Here is a 16,597-nt window from a genome sequence, read left to right as displayed (position 1 = left end):
CCTTAAATGGAGTCAAGACTTCCAGCCTACTATATGCAACAAGACAAAGGGACACTTCAGGGAAATTTTTGAATTGCGAGCAAATGTTCTTTTTTTTTTTTTTTTTTTTTTTTTTTTACTTTACTGGGACACACACACACACACACACACACACACACGTACTTTTGGAATATCAAAGGAATATGGCAGTGTCCTTGGGAGGGTGTGCTGATCGTCATCACTTGATATCACATGGTACTCTGCATTTTTGCTCCTAATCAAGCTGGGTAGCAAAAGAGAGAAAATATTTATCGATCCATCTAATAGACCTCTCAAAAGTCTTCTTCTCCAATACCACAGTTCAAAAGCATCAGTTCTTCAGCACTCAGCCTTCTTTATGCCCATCTCTCACATTTGTACATGACTACTGGAAAGACCATAGCTTTGACTAGATGGACCTTTGTGGGCAAAGTGATGTCTCTGTTAGTGGCACTGAAAAGCCACTGATGGCCTCTTCTAAAGGGTAACCGCTATTTAGACTTCTGAAAGTATCAGTGAACTTTGTGTGTTTATAGTGTGTATAAAAGGACCCTAACCCTCACAACTGGCTTTAGTCACTCACTGTTATGTGTACAAGAGCCATTCAGATTGGGGTGTGTGTGTGTGTGTGTTCATTGTATAGGATGTGTCTAAATGTTTTTTTTCCAGAGATTAACATTTTTAACAATTTTAATAATTATGGATTTATTTATAGTTAGGCAAAAGAACGTATGGAGAAGGCAATGGCAACCCACTCCAGTGCTCTTGCCTGGAGAATCCCAGGGACGGGGGAGCCTGGTGGGCTGCCATCTATGGGGTCGCACAGAGTTGGACATGACTGAAGCGACTTAGCAGCAACAGCAAAAGAACATAAGAACTTCAAACGTATGATTCCAAGGAAGCTTCTAGCAAAACCGACTTTAAGAAGACAGTGGCAATCCTGTACATGAAATATTCATCACAATTTACTGGTAATATTAAATGCTGAAAACAACTTGTCTTAGGCAACTGGGGGTGTCCATCCACATGACCTCAACTAAGGAGAAGACGCCACCGCCACTATTACACAGGAGGTTGAGGGTTTAACATGATTTTTGGAGGATGTGAACATTCAGTCCACAGCACACCTTAAATGTCCTTAGATGAGAAACGGTTGGACCAGCTCCGGCATACACGGGCAATGGCATCTTATTCAGCAGTAAAGACAACTGAGTGGTACATACTACAATCTGGATGAACTTAAAGGTCATTATCCCTACTATTAATAGTGAAAAGTTGCCTGGGGCCAGCGTGAGGAACTCCGCCCTTGGCAAAGTCATGAGGAAGGAGGCTCAGCATACGCGAAGGCAGGATCGAGCCTCAGGAAACCCCCTGTTCCCGAGAATCTACCCCCAAAACCAGAGTCTGTTTTATGTTCTCACCTATACCTCTGACATTACAGGGAGGCTCTCCCCCATCACCATTTCTCTCAGCGAAGGAGTTAACTTGCAGCCCCAGTTAATAAAAATTTCTGGGCGTGACAAGAGTGTTTCAACTTACAAACTCCTCTGAAGTTTCTCTAGCCTGCTTGAGCGGGGTTGTCCGGCCACATGTGATTGTTTACAGCCTCCCAACCATGAGAGGTACGAGATGCTTTAAACTTTCTATATATAGACTCTTTTGAGAAGTTAGAAAATTATTAGTATAGTATAGTGGGTTGATTAGAAATTATATTGGTGAAGGGTTTTTCATTTATTGTGCCAATAATTACTGCTAATTCTCTGCCCTGGGTGTGACAAGCGTGTCTCAGGTCAAACCTCTCTGCTGACAGACTAGCTTGTGTGACAACCTCTCAACCATAAACAGCACAGAGAGTTTGGGAGTATTTTGAAAGTCTTAATTAGCATAGGGCTTTTCTCATTGTTGAGTCAATGATTGCCACCAGGCCTCCATATTCTTAGGCACCTGGGAATATATTACTCAATGTATTGGGAATATAGAAAAGGAAATATAGTAGTTTTCGAGGTTAGCAATACTAGACTTTTTGAGTTAATGAATTTTCTCTTTTGTTGTAGATCACTGTACTTTGTTATAAATCACTGTGTCCTTGCTATGCAAAAATGTAACTTTATCACTATCTTAAGACTAAATAGATCTTAAGGGGAACATTGGTAAAGGCTTCTCATTTGTTGGGCTGATGTTTGCTGCTAAGTCTCCATATTCCCTGCCCTTATAATGAATATAACTAGCATATAGGAAAAATAAGTATTAACCCTTAAGATTAATCGTGTTAAACCTTAGGCTAAGTAAGTTCCTTTCTTGATTGTAACCCACTACACCCTCACCCTATAGGAATGCAACTTTATCTGCTACCTTCAGAGGGTGGCGCCTGGTTTAAGAAAAAACACCCTTGGAAAAAAATAAGTTTTTGGGTTATCAGAAAGAAAGGATCATAAAATGTCAGCAGGCCTCATGGCCAGAAGATGATATAAAACCCATAAGACCTTTGTATAATTTTATATGAAGCACCTGATTGTGACAAGGGTCAGGTCTGCTGACCCCCGCGTGACTCTGTATTCATCCCTATGTATAACAAAAGGTATATAAACAAACCTTAAAAATAAAGAAATCGGATCAGTTTCTGGAAAGACTGATTCCCCCGTGCTGTTTTCCTCCCTTCTGGCTGAATTCCCATCTGGTACGTGGGTACTCACCAAGCCTGCTAATTCTGCCTGGGCTTCTAAGATCGGACCAGGGAGGCCTCAGTGCCTCCTCTCCCTCGGGAGAACGGAAAGACGCCTGCGGCCTACGTAGGTGATGATTGGTATTCCACGTAAACCAAGTTATTCAGCCTCCTTTTCTCCACTAATTTTCCTACTACACTATCCGTTTCTAATCTCTCTATATATCTGTAATTAAATAAATTTTTTCCTAGGACTCCGATTCCACCCCCGCCTTTGAATTACCCTGGATCCACCGGGGCTGGACCCCGGCAAAAAGTATTCATCATAAAATACTGCACATTGTACGAATTCATTTATGTAACGTTCTCGAAACCATGGAGCTGAACAGATGAGTGGTTTTCAGAGGACAAAGCTGGAGGAGATGGTAACGGTAAGACTGGGGTGAGCACAAAGGAGTAACCACTGTCTGTCCCAATGTCAAATTTAACTAAGTGCCCACGTTTCATTTGGAAACCTTATCCCCATATTCTGATCCCTGTACTGATCTGCGCAATTGATTTTCTCATTTTTTCAAATGTTTTTTGGAGAAGAGTTGATTCACAACGTTGTATTACTTTCAGGTGTACAGCCCCAGTTGAATCAGTTATACATACACATATATCCAGATGTTCAAGCTGGATTTAGAAAAGGCAGAGGAAGAAGAGATCAATTTGCTAACATCCATTGGATCACGGAAAAAGCAAAAGAGTTCCAGAAAAACATCTACTTTGGCATTCTTGACTATGCCAAAGCCTTTGACTGTGTGGATCACTACTAACTTTGGAAAATTCTTAAAGTGATGAGAAAACCAGACCCATTGACCTGCCTCCTGAGAAACTGTATGCAGGTCAAGAAGCAACAGTTAGAACTGGACATGGAACAACAGACTGGTTCCAAATAGGAAAAGGAGTACATCAAGGCTGTATATTGTCACCCTGGTTATTTAACTTCTATGCAGAGTATATCATGAGAAACGCTGGGCTGGATGAAGCACAAGCTGGAATCAAGATTGCCGGGAGAAATATCAATAATCTCAGATATGCAGATGACACCACCCTTATGGCAGAAAGTAAAGAAGAACTAAGGAGCCTCTCGATGAAAGTGAAAGAGGAGAGTGAAAAAGCTGGCTTAAAGCTCAACATTCAGAAAACGAAGATCATGGCATCTGGTCTCATCACTTCATGGGAAATAGATGGGGAAACAGTAGAAACAGTGCCAGACTATTTTTGGGCTCCAAAATCACTGCAGATGGTGATTGCAGCCATGAAATTAAAAGACTCTTGCTCCTTGGAAGAAAAGCTATGATCAACCTAGACAGTATATTAAAAAGCAGAGACATTACTTTGCCAACAAAGGTCCGTCTAGTCAAGGCTATGGTTTTTCCAGTAGTCATGTATGGATGTGAGAGTTGGACTCTAAAGAAAGCTGAGTGCCAAAGAATTTATGCTTTTGAACTGTGTGTTGGAGAAGACACTTGAGAGTCCCTTGGACAGCAAGAAGATCCAACCAGTCCATCCTAAAGGAAATCAGTCTTGAATATTCATTGGAAGGACTGATGTTGAAGCTGAAACTCCAATACTGTGGCCACCTGATGGGAAGAACTGACTCATTTGAAAAGACTCTCATTCTGAGAAAGGTTGAAAGCAGGAGGAGAAGGGGACGACAGAGGATGAGATGGTTGGATGGCATCACTGACTCAATGGACATGAGTTTGAGTGAACCCCGGGAGTTGGTGATGGACAGGGAGGCCTGGTGTGCTGCAGTCCACGGGGTCACAGAGTCAGACACAACTGAGCGACTGAACTGAGCTGGTCTGGACACATATATCTGCTCTTTTCAAGGTTCCTTTCCGATATAGATCATTACAGAGCACCGAGTAGAGTTCCCTGTGCTCACCGCAGGCTCCGATTGGTTCTCTACTTCACACGTTGAGGTGTGCATGTCATGTCAGTCCCAAGCTATCAATTTGTCCTTCTCCTGCTTTTCCTCTCGGTGACCACACGTTTGTTTTCTACATCTGGGACTTCTATTTTGTAAATACATTCATTTGTACTATTTTTTTTTTTTTAGATTCCACATGTAAATGGTATCATACAATATTTGTGTCTCCATCTGACTTACTTCACTAAGTATATCAATATAGCTTTCACTTCTTTTGATCCTCAGAATCCTTTCCACTTTGCCCTTTAGCAAGCGCTGTTGGATACCATCAAATTCTGAAAATCTTCCGTCTCTTCTCATTTATCTTGTGTTTCAAGCTGAAACCAGGTTCTCTCGGGAACACCATTTCCCCTCAGCCTTCTCTTGCATACCACCAGGCTGGTCGAGAGGTGATCATCGTCTTTAATTATCTTACCACATCCAATCCTTCCCCCTCACCTCCTTGCTCTCTCTCCAGCTCTGACCCCTTTGTCACCAGATGGCAATTTCCAAACCCCATTTTCTTATTTTCTTGAACTCTTCCCCCACATTGTTTCAGCATCCCCTCTTGCAGCTGCATGTCTTAGACCTATAGTTAGCAGAATCTAGGACCTCATCTTAATTCACCTGTCTCTGCTCACCATCTCCCATCTTTCTTGCTTGCATCCTCTAACATTCCAGCTCAACAAGGGCCTCTACAGTCTGTAGATCCTGTCTTTGAAACTGCCTCTTAACTCTTTACACCCTCACTTCACTTTTTAAAAATTTATTTTATTGAAGTATTTGTTTGTTGTTCAGGTGCTCAGTCATGTTCAATTCTTTGCAACCCCATGAACTGCAGCATGCCAGGCTTCCCGGTCCTTCACTATTTCCCGGAGTTTACTCAGACTCCTGTCCACTGACGTGCTGATGCCAGTGAAGCATAGGTGAAGTATTATTGAAGTGTAGTTGATTTTCAGTGTGCTGATTTCTGCTCTACAGCAAAGCGATTCAATTACACACACATACATCCTTTTCAGCTTTCTTTTCTGTTGCGGCTTATCACAGGGTATTGAATAGGACCTGGTTGTCTATCCCTTGTCCACACAGTAGCTTGCATCTTCCAGGCTCACACTCCAGTCAGTCCTCCCCACCCTCTCTCCACCTTGACAGGCACATGCCGGTTCTCTGAGTCTGACCCTCCACTCACCTCTCACCCGGGTAGGACTCCGCGGCCAGACTTCAGTATCACTGCTCGGCATATGCCCTTCCCTTTGCTCTCTCCCCGCCTCTCTCTTTGGCTTACTCACTTGAAAAATGTGACTCGAGTCGAATCCAACTCTTGTCTTATCCTCACCTGCCCTTGTGGAACTAAATGGAGCTGGAAATAAGCACAGGACCCCCGAGTTGCTCGCTTTGAATCCCTGTTCCCCCTCCACGGAGAGCGTTTACGGTGGCTGGCCGATCACACTGCGTTTCCCCAGTCCACTCACTCTCCAGCTTTCCTAGATGGCTGCTTTGTACCTCTTTCCCTCTCCTCAAATATGAACCATTCCTCGCTGTCCTCATCCTCATTTTTTGAGGAAATGGAGGGAATCGGATGAGGAGCTCTGCAAGTTCTCAGCCCTACGCCCATCACCTCCCTGAGCCTGCATCAGACGCCACCGCCTTCTCCCCTGCTGCAGGAGCATCCCCTCCGCCAGGAAAGGCCAGTCCCTGCCCTTGGGCACTTGATCACATCCTCTTTTGCCTCCGAATTGCTCTAGTGATTTTCTCTCTCCTAAAGCAACACCTCCCATCCCTCGAATTTTACTCATCTGCATATATATATCTAGAGGATAAGCTGTCCCAACCACCACCCTTTCCTCCCCATTTCTTTACAGAGAACAGGTGTCTGTACTCACACTTCTCACCTTCTCTCCTCTCATTCTCTTCCGGTCTCTAGACAAGCTTCATTCTCCGCACTTGGTGAAAAGAAAACCCTTGTCGAGGTCCTGAGTGGCCTTCCTGTTAGAAAGCTAGTGGTCCAGCTCAGTCTTTCTTTTTTGCTTGTTCCGTCAGTGCAGTGTTCCCTTTGCTCCCTGCCTTCTTCCCAAGCCCTCCCTTCCCTTAATGTCTGAGGATCTTCCCTCCACCTCCTAGTCGCGTCCTCTCCATCTTCTCTGGTAGGTCTCCCCCATCCTTCCAGCCTTGGAATGTTGGGGTGCCCCTGCTTCATTCAGCCCTGGAGGACTTCTCTCACTCCAAGCTGTCTCATCTGTGCAGCCTCTGATAACTAACAAAGTTCTATCTCCAGCCAAGCCTCTGCTCTGAAAGACAGACTCACTGTAGCCAAGGACCCATCTCAGGTTGCTCCCTGAAGAGCTAACAACCATCTCAAATTCAACTTGTTGAAAACTATGTCCCCTCTGGAAATCTACTGCCTCTTCTGCTTGCTAAGACACAAAATCTTGGAGTCACATCTGATTTTTCTTCTCTCTGCCCTATCTCTGATCCACCAGAAAATCTTGCAGACTCCGCTTGCGGACTCCAGCTGGACAGTGGACATTGTCTTACCACTTTCACACTAACCATCTCACCTGGATTATTCGGATGGTCTCCCAATCAGCCAGCCTACCTGCGTTCACTTCTCTCCCCTGCATTCTATTCTTAATCAAGCCACCAGAGTGACGTCAGTGGAAAACAGGCACCTGTGTGTCCATCCCCTTCTCAGCGCCCTCCGATGCTTCCAGTCTCATCGGGAGAAAAAGCGGAGTCCCATAAGCACACGATCTGCCTTTGGCCATGTCTGTCTGCCCTTCCCATTGCCTCCCTGACAGCCTCCCCTGTTGATGCCCCTCCCTCTCCTGTTAATTCCCCAGCTCACCGCCCTCCATCCACCCCCAGCCACGCTGGCTTCCTCGGGCCTCCTGGGTGTGCAGCGTCCTCTGCCTGGAATATCCTTCCTCTGGATAACCACTGACGGCCTTGCCTCCTTCCGATCTCTTCTCACGCGTCTCCTGCTCCTTGGAGCCTCCCTTTCTGCCTTATTCAGGTGGTAATTCAGTCCTGTCCCACGTCGGACCCTCCTTACCTGAGCGCTGTAGTTTCCCACTCTGTGCTTTTCACCCACATGCTATACCTTTCTCTGTTTCGCTTACTGTTTATTTCCCGCCATAAAGGCAGGACTTTTGTCAGTTTCCCCAGCCCTCCATCCACTAATACATTTCTAGACCCTCAGAGAATGTTGTGGCTGTAATATTCATATTAATATTTAGTAGGAAGACAGTATTTTCCAGAACCTCTGACAGCTAGATTAGAGTCATGGGACTGATTTATGGTTAACGGAATGTGAGCAGAAGGGCTGTAAGCCACCTCTAGGGCTGGCCCATTAAGCCTTTCATGGGTGATCTCCACCTCTCTTCCTGTTCAGCAAACTTGGAGGCCGTTTGTTACAGATGGCAGCACCTGGATATAGAAGAAGCATGGGTCCCAGAATGACCAGCATTAGAGTGTGATGCAAGCAAGAAATAAATCCTTGCGCTAAGCTACTGATAATTCAGAATTTTTAAAGGAATTACCATTCCATACAGCACTCAATAAATATTTGTTAATTAGGAAACTTAAAATTTTATATTATTATTAATCAAGCTCTCCTAAGAGACATAACACTGTTCCCCAACCTAGCAAACAAGATACACGGAGCACAATTTAACCATTAACGTAGAATATCGCTCTGCACGCCCCAATCACACCGGTAAAGATGGTGGTGGACACTGCTGCGTGCCCTTTGTACGTTTCAGAACCCCGTCTTCTCCTCCTGATTCCTTTTCCCTCCTCCGCTTTCCTGGCCTTACTTTTCTTTTTCATTGTGTTGACTTCTTGGGGTTTCATTGTTGGTCCTCATATCTAATCTCCGACATAAGAATCCCCACTTCTACCGTTTTTGCTTCTCCCCTCTCATTTCCCCCTTACTTTTTGTTACATTATTTTTGTCTTCCAGCTGATAATGGCAAGGCTTGAGATCTTTTGAGCTGTCACCACTGAAATAAGAGCACCGTAAACTGCCTATGATACAATATCTTCTCTGTGGGTTCTTGCCTTGGCTCAAGTCTTGCCATGAACACTCAGATAAATACTCACAATAAAAAGCGTTTTAAATTCCTTTGAAATTTTAGTCTGTCAGACATACAATCACCAAATAAAGACAATAGGATAATATAAATAAGTTTTGGATATGTTTTTCCCCTACATTTTCTGTAGATTCACGTCACCTCATTTTGCTGTCTATAAGAATTCCTTATGTGTGTGTGTGTGTATATATATATATATATATTCCCCCCCCAAATTTACTAGTGAACTAAAATAATCCTTCGAAGACTAGAGGAAATGGTATCCCTTGTGGTAACACTTGAGATTATTTTCAAACGCAACCTTTTTAAAACAATTTTAATCTAATCAAAATGTAGTTATAGCCTGGAATTAAAATATGCAAGAAGTGGATTTCTTAATGGTTTATTTCAATGGGATGTGAAGTTAGAATTGTTAAGAAATGCGGAGTGCTAATTAACCAGAGTTAGAGAGCTGAGGATGAAATTAAATATCCTGACATGAACTCTTGATCAGCTTTCCTTAAAAATTCAGAGCCCAGTTGACTGGCTGATACAAAGCTGCAAGGCCATGCCTTTCTGACTCCTGGGGGTGGGTGCATTTAGTTATCCCACCAACCAGCAGGGGGAGACACAGGATGCTCCTTGTAACTAACCCAAGGTATGGCTTCTGCACCCTGAGACCTCACCAGGCCTCTCTTTGTCCATAACAAGTAGAACAAGTTGGTCCAGTCTGACAAAGCTCACCCCTCTCGGTGGTTTTGGTTTCTTGAGTTACAGTTGATTTTGCGTCCAAGTGACTCATTACAAGGAGGGACTTGTGTATATTTGGTGCTTTTGCAGATATGAGATTATATCAATTTTTTAAATATACGTTTTGGCTTATGCTTCTAAAACATTAATAAATCTGATTGAAGTTCAGCCATTAATAAATTAAGCTTTACTCTATCACCTAATTATTACCTCTGATAATCTTAGCCCAATAGTTAACTTTATAGGAACTAACAAAAGCAATTCTAATAGAGAAAATGACAAACTATTGAAATTTTAAGCTGTCTTGCAGGTTAGAAGGGCTAAGCTTTGTGTCCTAGGAGCCAGATAACTTTGCCTTTATCTATCTATCAGTTCAGGTCTATGCATGCCTGGGGTAGGAAGACCTCCCAAAGAAGATAAATGCTAGCTCCTAAGGTAAATGCTGGAGAAGGCAATGGCACCCCACTCCAGTACTCTTGCCTGGAAAACCCCATGGGCAGAGGAGCCTGGTAGGCTGCAGTCCATGGGGTCACGAAGAGTCGGACACGCCTGAGCAACTTCACTTTCAGTTTTCACTTTCCTGCATTGGAGAAGGAAATGGCAACCTGCTCCAGTGTTCTTGCCTGGAGAATCCCAGGGACAGAGGAGCCTGGTGGGCTGCCGTCTGTGGGGTCGCACAGAGTCAGACACGACTGAAGCGACTTAGCAGCAGCAGCAGCAAGGTAAATGCTGGGATAAAGGAAGGTCATAGCACTTGCCCTTTGGATAGAAAGACACTTAGCAAATAATTTCAGGACAGTATGAGCCATGCAACACAAAGAAATAAACGTAGATGAGGGGCTGAATTGGGTTGGAGGAAGGAGGGACTCACGTCACGTGGAGTGCGGCGCTGAGGCCAGCTTCTTGAAGAGAAACAGTGCCAGAGCATGGCGGCAAAGAATAACTGGGAGGAGAAAGAGGGCTGATGTTGATCGCAAGAGAACAGACTGTGAGATGGCGAAAAGCCGCCCGCTCTGTCTGAGCAGTTCCTCTCTGCTCACGTTCCCGGGAGTAATATGGTAGGGGACCACACGAGGTAAAGACGAGGAGGCAGCTGCGGGCTCCAGCTGATCAATGACGCTAAGCATCAGGTGGTCACTCAGGCTCTGCTAACCTGCTGACATAAGTTGTACGTCATAAAGGAGGCTGAAAGAACATGGAAATAGAGGCTAAGACCTAGCACCCTGAAGGGTCATAACCCACGCCTCGACCCTTCAGGAAGATCATCTTCACTACATTAGCAGAAGAATAGTAGATAGGCATAACTGGGTAGCACAGGTTCTCAAAAGTTATATGGGGAGGGAGGTGGGAGGGGGGTTCATGTTTGGGAACGCATGTACACCCATGGTGGATTCATGTCAGTGTATGGCAAAACCAATACAGTACTGCAAAGTAAAATAAAGTAAAAATTAAAATTAAAAAAAATTAAAAATAAATAAATAATAAATAAATAAATGCTATACTCAAGGATAATTTCACTTCAGATTTATCTTGATTTTCAGCAATTTTTCCTTCTTTAGGCTTCAATTTTCAGGATGAAATATTGGTTTATGGAAGGGTCTCAGAAGAGTTCCTTGCAAGTCATAACTCGAGTTCTTAGATAACAATAAAGGTAAAACAACTTAGAACAAACACCTATTTTGCTTTTCCCACTTGATATCCTTGATTAATAATTTCTATCTAATCTTCTAATTTTACAGAACACTGGGTAGAGATGATGAATCTGGATAGAACACTGGTTAGAGATGATGAATCTGGAGAGCTGAATGCCTACTTGTGCTTTGTTAAAAAGTATGTGTGTTGTTGCTTTTTAATAAGTTATTTGAAAAAAGTAAAAATGGAGTATGCCAAAGTCCCACCCACGTCTTAACACCCCTTTCTCAAAGGCTAATGAAACCCTTAAAAGTTTACACAAGACCTAATTATGAGTTTGCAAGCATTTTAGGGGATTGAAAATGTATGGTCTTGGGTGGCAAGATTGAGAAGTAAGTATGTTATTTTCAGCCCAGAAAGCAGAGGTTAACAACTTCTCAGTTACAGGACAGACCGCTTCTGACAGGTCTCAGGTTTTGCCAGTAGAAAAGACACAAAGACATAAAAAGGAAAGAAGAGAAAGAAAGAAGCAAGAAAAAATGCTGGCTTTCTTTGACTCCCATCCAGAAAAAGCCATTCACCAGCAGCAGCAGGGCTCAGCGAGAAAAGATGGACTGTCCAAACTGTCGGGCCTGGACTCAGACTGCAGCCCCTTTACTTCCTGGCTGTTGTTGAGTGTTGCCAGCACTGAATGTCTCTGAACCTGCTCTGAAGCAGTGCAATCACAGGTGCCCTAACCACACAGGCTTGTGGAGATTGTTACATGAGATAATGCTCTAGAGGTTGAGGTACAATACTGCACAGAGACGCTGGTCCATAAATGTTAGTCCGATCACTTTCACCAGCCCTACTGTAGAACTGTAAAGATTATCCAACTGAGAGGAACTCTAATGCATAGCAAAGTCTGCAAATTCTTTCGTCTTTAGACTAGAGATCCAGCCTCAAAACTGAGTCTTCAAAATTGAGTAAGTACGACGTTGTCATGATGAAACCAGCAGTGAAGAGTCCCTCATAAAGCTTACAGTCTAGAAGAAAAATAAGTTAATAATGATAAGAACACAAAGAAGGCTCTACAATGGGGAGCGCAGGGTATGATGGACCCAATGACAGGAAGACCCAGTCTTCTCTGTATGAGATGTCAGAGCAGACATCCAGGAAGGACTGGTCCAGGGGTAAGAAAGACACAAAGACCAGGAGCCATTTGGGCAGACGGGGAGTCCACCTGGTGAGGGAAGAGGGGATGGTGAGCTCCCGACTAAACGAAGCACAGAGCTGGAGTATGGAGATCACGTGTCTTCAGGCCTTTGAATCCCAAGAAAGTAAGGACCAAGTCACTCTCTTCTCTCTTTTCATGTGATGCTCTTTATCCTACTTACTGAGTAACCTTCAGCAATAACAATAGTAAAACAGTACCAATGAAACAGGCCTTCTCTTGTAAGTGGAGGAATCTTAACCCCTTTTCACACTTACTAATCACTGCCTAGTTAGAAAAAATGCAGAAGTTATTTAATGAGATAATTCTAGAATATGTACCAGCACTACATTTTGAGCCAAACACTCAAAAGACAAAAAAAAAAAAAAAAAAAAAGGCACCAAAAAGGAAAAAAAAAACACTGGTAGTGTTAATGTATTCAAACCATGCGGCTGAAAGGTGAGTGATTTCCTGGCTCAAAGCAAACAGAGACCACCTCTCTGTCTCACCCTCTCATCTCTTTTCACCGACTCTCTGCAGCTCATCCTGTAAGTGGCGAAGGAGGAAGGGGCCAGCCCCCCCTTTTCTACAGGCTAGAGCTCCTGTGAACATGCAGAAACCAGCCAGCCTCCACAGGACGACCAGCAAGGGGCCATCAGTAGTGAAAAGAAATTCCAGACACTCCTCTCATATTCAAGCAATTTCTTTGCAGTCTTCTGCTCCGGCCTGTATGTTTCTTACTCATTCCGAATTCTAGAGCCACTTCGCTTCTTTTCTCTTTAGTGTTGGCCTGGTTTGACCTGCCATCTCACCTGTGGAGATTCCCTGCCATCCTGAAAAACTTCTGAGTGACCCAGCTACTCAGCTGAGGCAATGGGTCAGATCCTTCCAACAGGATGGTTCTCTCTGTTGGAGAGGTCACTCTGTCCAATAACTGCTGACATTCTTGGCCGTTCGCTACGGCCATAAAAGCAGCAGGAATCACTAATATCCTCTTTGATCACCTGATTATCCTCAGAGCCCTTGCCTTTCAGTCTTCAGGTCTGAAAAACAGGGATGGGAAGGATGAAAGAATAAGTTTTCTCTCAAAAGAGTATGGTGAGTATTAATAGATCAAGTTTAAATCATCAGTTTATGGACTCCTGTAAGTAAGTCGGGGGTTGGCACACTTTGCCCTGCACAAGGCCAGTAGTAAATATTTTCACCTTGCAAGTTCCACGTGCAATCTCTATTGCAACTACTCAGGTCTACCATTAGATCATGACGGCAACCACAGACAACAGGTAAATGAACGAAGGTCGCTGTTTCAATAAACCTTTCCTAATGCAAACAAGCAGTGGGTCAGATGTGGCCTATGGTCTGTAGTTTGCTAATCCCTGTTAAACTTTAAGGTGCTGTTAAAGCTACATTTTGCCTGAGGGGTAACTAACATGCCTATCCTGGCATTCTGTGTCACTCTTGCATTGCCCGTGTTGACTTAGAGAGGGTAGAGCTGAAGCAGTCTGCAGTAAGGTAAACCCATTCACAGAGGGCATTTTTACAATTATAATCTTGAATGCTTTTCATAATCAAATGATGATAATTGTGATTTAACCTTGAGCTTTTGTTTATTCTGACAAATTCCCATCGATACCCACATGGGCATTGAGGCCATATGTCACATACCCAGGAATTTTGAAGGAACCGTCGTGTCTTTTCATGTAAATCTTGCTGGGCTCATGGGTCACTAATCTGCTTTAGGTGGTGTGAGGTGTCTCAGTTCCTCACTGAATATACAGAATAGGCCCATCCGTCCTATTTCCTTCTGAGACTTGACTCATAAAGTGAGTTGTGGGTACACGCACACCAATTTCAAGCCAAGGGAGCCTGACCATTTTGATGCTTTTCCCTGTCAAGATGCCAAAAGCATGTAGAGCACTTTACCGATGTCCCACTTGCCAAATTTCTATTTTAACACCAAGGCGGTAAGAACCCAAAGACAAAGCACAACGCCCTCTCAGCCAGTCAACTCCTATTGTTCTGTTTTACACTGGCTAAAAATAAATAAATAAAGGAATGGTGAAACAGATTGTTTTTGAAACTGATAACACAATTTGTTCTCCTGCCTCATATGTTAGACTTCCGCCTGCAGCAAATATTTACAGCAGAGTTTTAACCCTCTCAAAATCAGCCTGGTTATATAAGGGCTGCGATTGCCTTTCCTCCCATCATACCCTTGGCAATGGGGCTTTAAGAAGGAAAAAGCAGTGACCTCAGACACTGTCCTGTGTGTGTGGCCAATGTCTAGTTACAAGATGTGCAGATAGAAAGCGTAGTCCCAAACTTGTGGTTGTCAATTATTTAGCGTTCCCATAAACCATTAGACGGTCAAAAATACCTTTAACTGATTCCATCGCTACCTATGCCAGTCATTATTTATCACTATAACAAACTTCTCCATGGGAACAGCTAATTGTGCCTCCCCGGTGGCCACTTCAAGTGGAATAAGCCGCGCACAGTGCAGCCTAAGATACGCTGAAAGGTCTTCAGCTTTGGGGATTTGATTAAAACTGTATTACATGAACACATCAGCAGCCATTGCCAAAACAAAACACTAATTTAAAAAATCCTTCTGCTTTACTGCTTAACACAGTTGAAAGGAGCTTTGTGTGCGTGTGTGCGTGTGTGTGTGCGTGTGTGTGTGTGTGTGATGGGGAGTGGGAGCACGGGGAGGGGACTGCCTATGCCACCTCCTTTGCAGACGGCCACGTTTAGTGGAAGCAAGGTGGCCTTCCATGACACACTCAGGCACGAGAGAAGGGCAGTCCTGCCAGCCGCGTTGTGGGTACCCTCGAAGTCTCTGACCTGCTGAAAAGACTGACAACTGGTGTGCCAGAAAATGACTCGTACAAGAAGCAGATATCTTGCCCAACCTCCCCTTAGCACACCCCCCACAAACACACACATATGCAAACACACCTTTAAAAGGAGCATAATTGTTAATCTGCTCTTTAGTAGAAAAGACAGATGTTATGGAAATAGTAACCCGCACTCTGCTAAGAGTGTTCCGTGGAAAGAGATTCCATAGGCAGCACACTGCACGGGGAAGATTTAGACAATTAAGCAACCGTTGTGAGGCATGCAGATGAATAACACATGCTAAATTAAATCAATACCAAACACTGTGTTGGAAATAGGTTAATTGTTTATCTGAAACTTCATGGAGGAAAAAAAAGGAAGCAACAGTAGAATTTGTCAACGACCGGAAGCAGTCTACTGGCCTAGATTCACCAGGGCCCAGAGAGCAGGCTGCCCCGTGAAATGATGTCCATAGGCCTTTTTAAAACACCATTTCTCCACCTAAGCAGAAATTCCAGAGTCGTTTGAAAGAAGGTGGTGGGTGAGTGTGGCATCTGTAACAATGTAAAGACCAACACATTGAAGTATTGCTCAGTAATTATGGCTACCAAGGCCGAGCCTGGCTTCACAGCTGACGCTAGTGGTAACGTAACGTCAGGAGACGTAAGAGGATCGTGTTCAGTCCCAGGGCTGGGAAGATCCCCTGGAGGAGGAGATGGCCACCCACTCAGTACTCCTGCCTGGAGAACCCCATGGACAGAGGAGACAGGCGTGGCTACAGTCCACGAGCGGCAAAGAATCGGACCCAACTGAACACACACTTAACACACACCCACGCACACACACAGGCTGAGCCACGCCCCCAGATGAAACCTGCGTCTTCGTTTGCCACACCGATCCCTGCAGACTTAGAGCATAGGAGCAGAAGCCCTTTGTCGTTTCTTGTCTGAACTGGTTGATAAGCTGAGATTGTCCACAAAATTATGTGAGTGAATTAAAAACAACCCCTGTCCTTAATTTTTATGTTTGAAGGTTATATTGTCCCTTGAATTGGTGCATTTTCTAATGTGTAGTTTGTCAAAGAAAAAAAACTTTTAACCTATCTTTAATGTTAACAATAAACTTTTTTTCAAATACAAAAATAAAAACAACAGCTGTCAAGAGATATCTCTCTGTCATGTGCCTTCAATGAAGCATCACTCCACGCCAGTCAGAACAGCCACCATGAAAAGGTCAACAAATAACAAGTGCTAGAGGGGATGCGGAGCAAAGGGAAGGAATCCTTGGGTAGGAATCCAGGTTGGTGTAGCCGCTGCGGAAATCAACCTGGAGGTTCTTCAAAAAATTAAAAGTGGAGCTGTCGTATGATCCAGGGCATGTATACAGATAACAGTGTAACTTGAAAAGATACATGTACCCCTATGCTCATAACAGTGCAACCAAAAGTGGGATGTGGCTGCCACTGCTCCCAGGAA

The sequence above is a fragment of the Ovis canadensis genome, chromosome 1, assembly GCF_042477335.2.
Source record: "Ovis canadensis isolate MfBH-ARS-UI-01 breed Bighorn chromosome 1, ARS-UI_OviCan_v2, whole genome shotgun sequence".
NCBI lineage: Eukaryota > Metazoa > Chordata > Mammalia > Artiodactyla > Bovidae > Ovis > Ovis canadensis.
The sequence above is the reverse complement of the archived record's forward strand: the minus strand, read 5'-3'. Positions refer to the sequence as shown.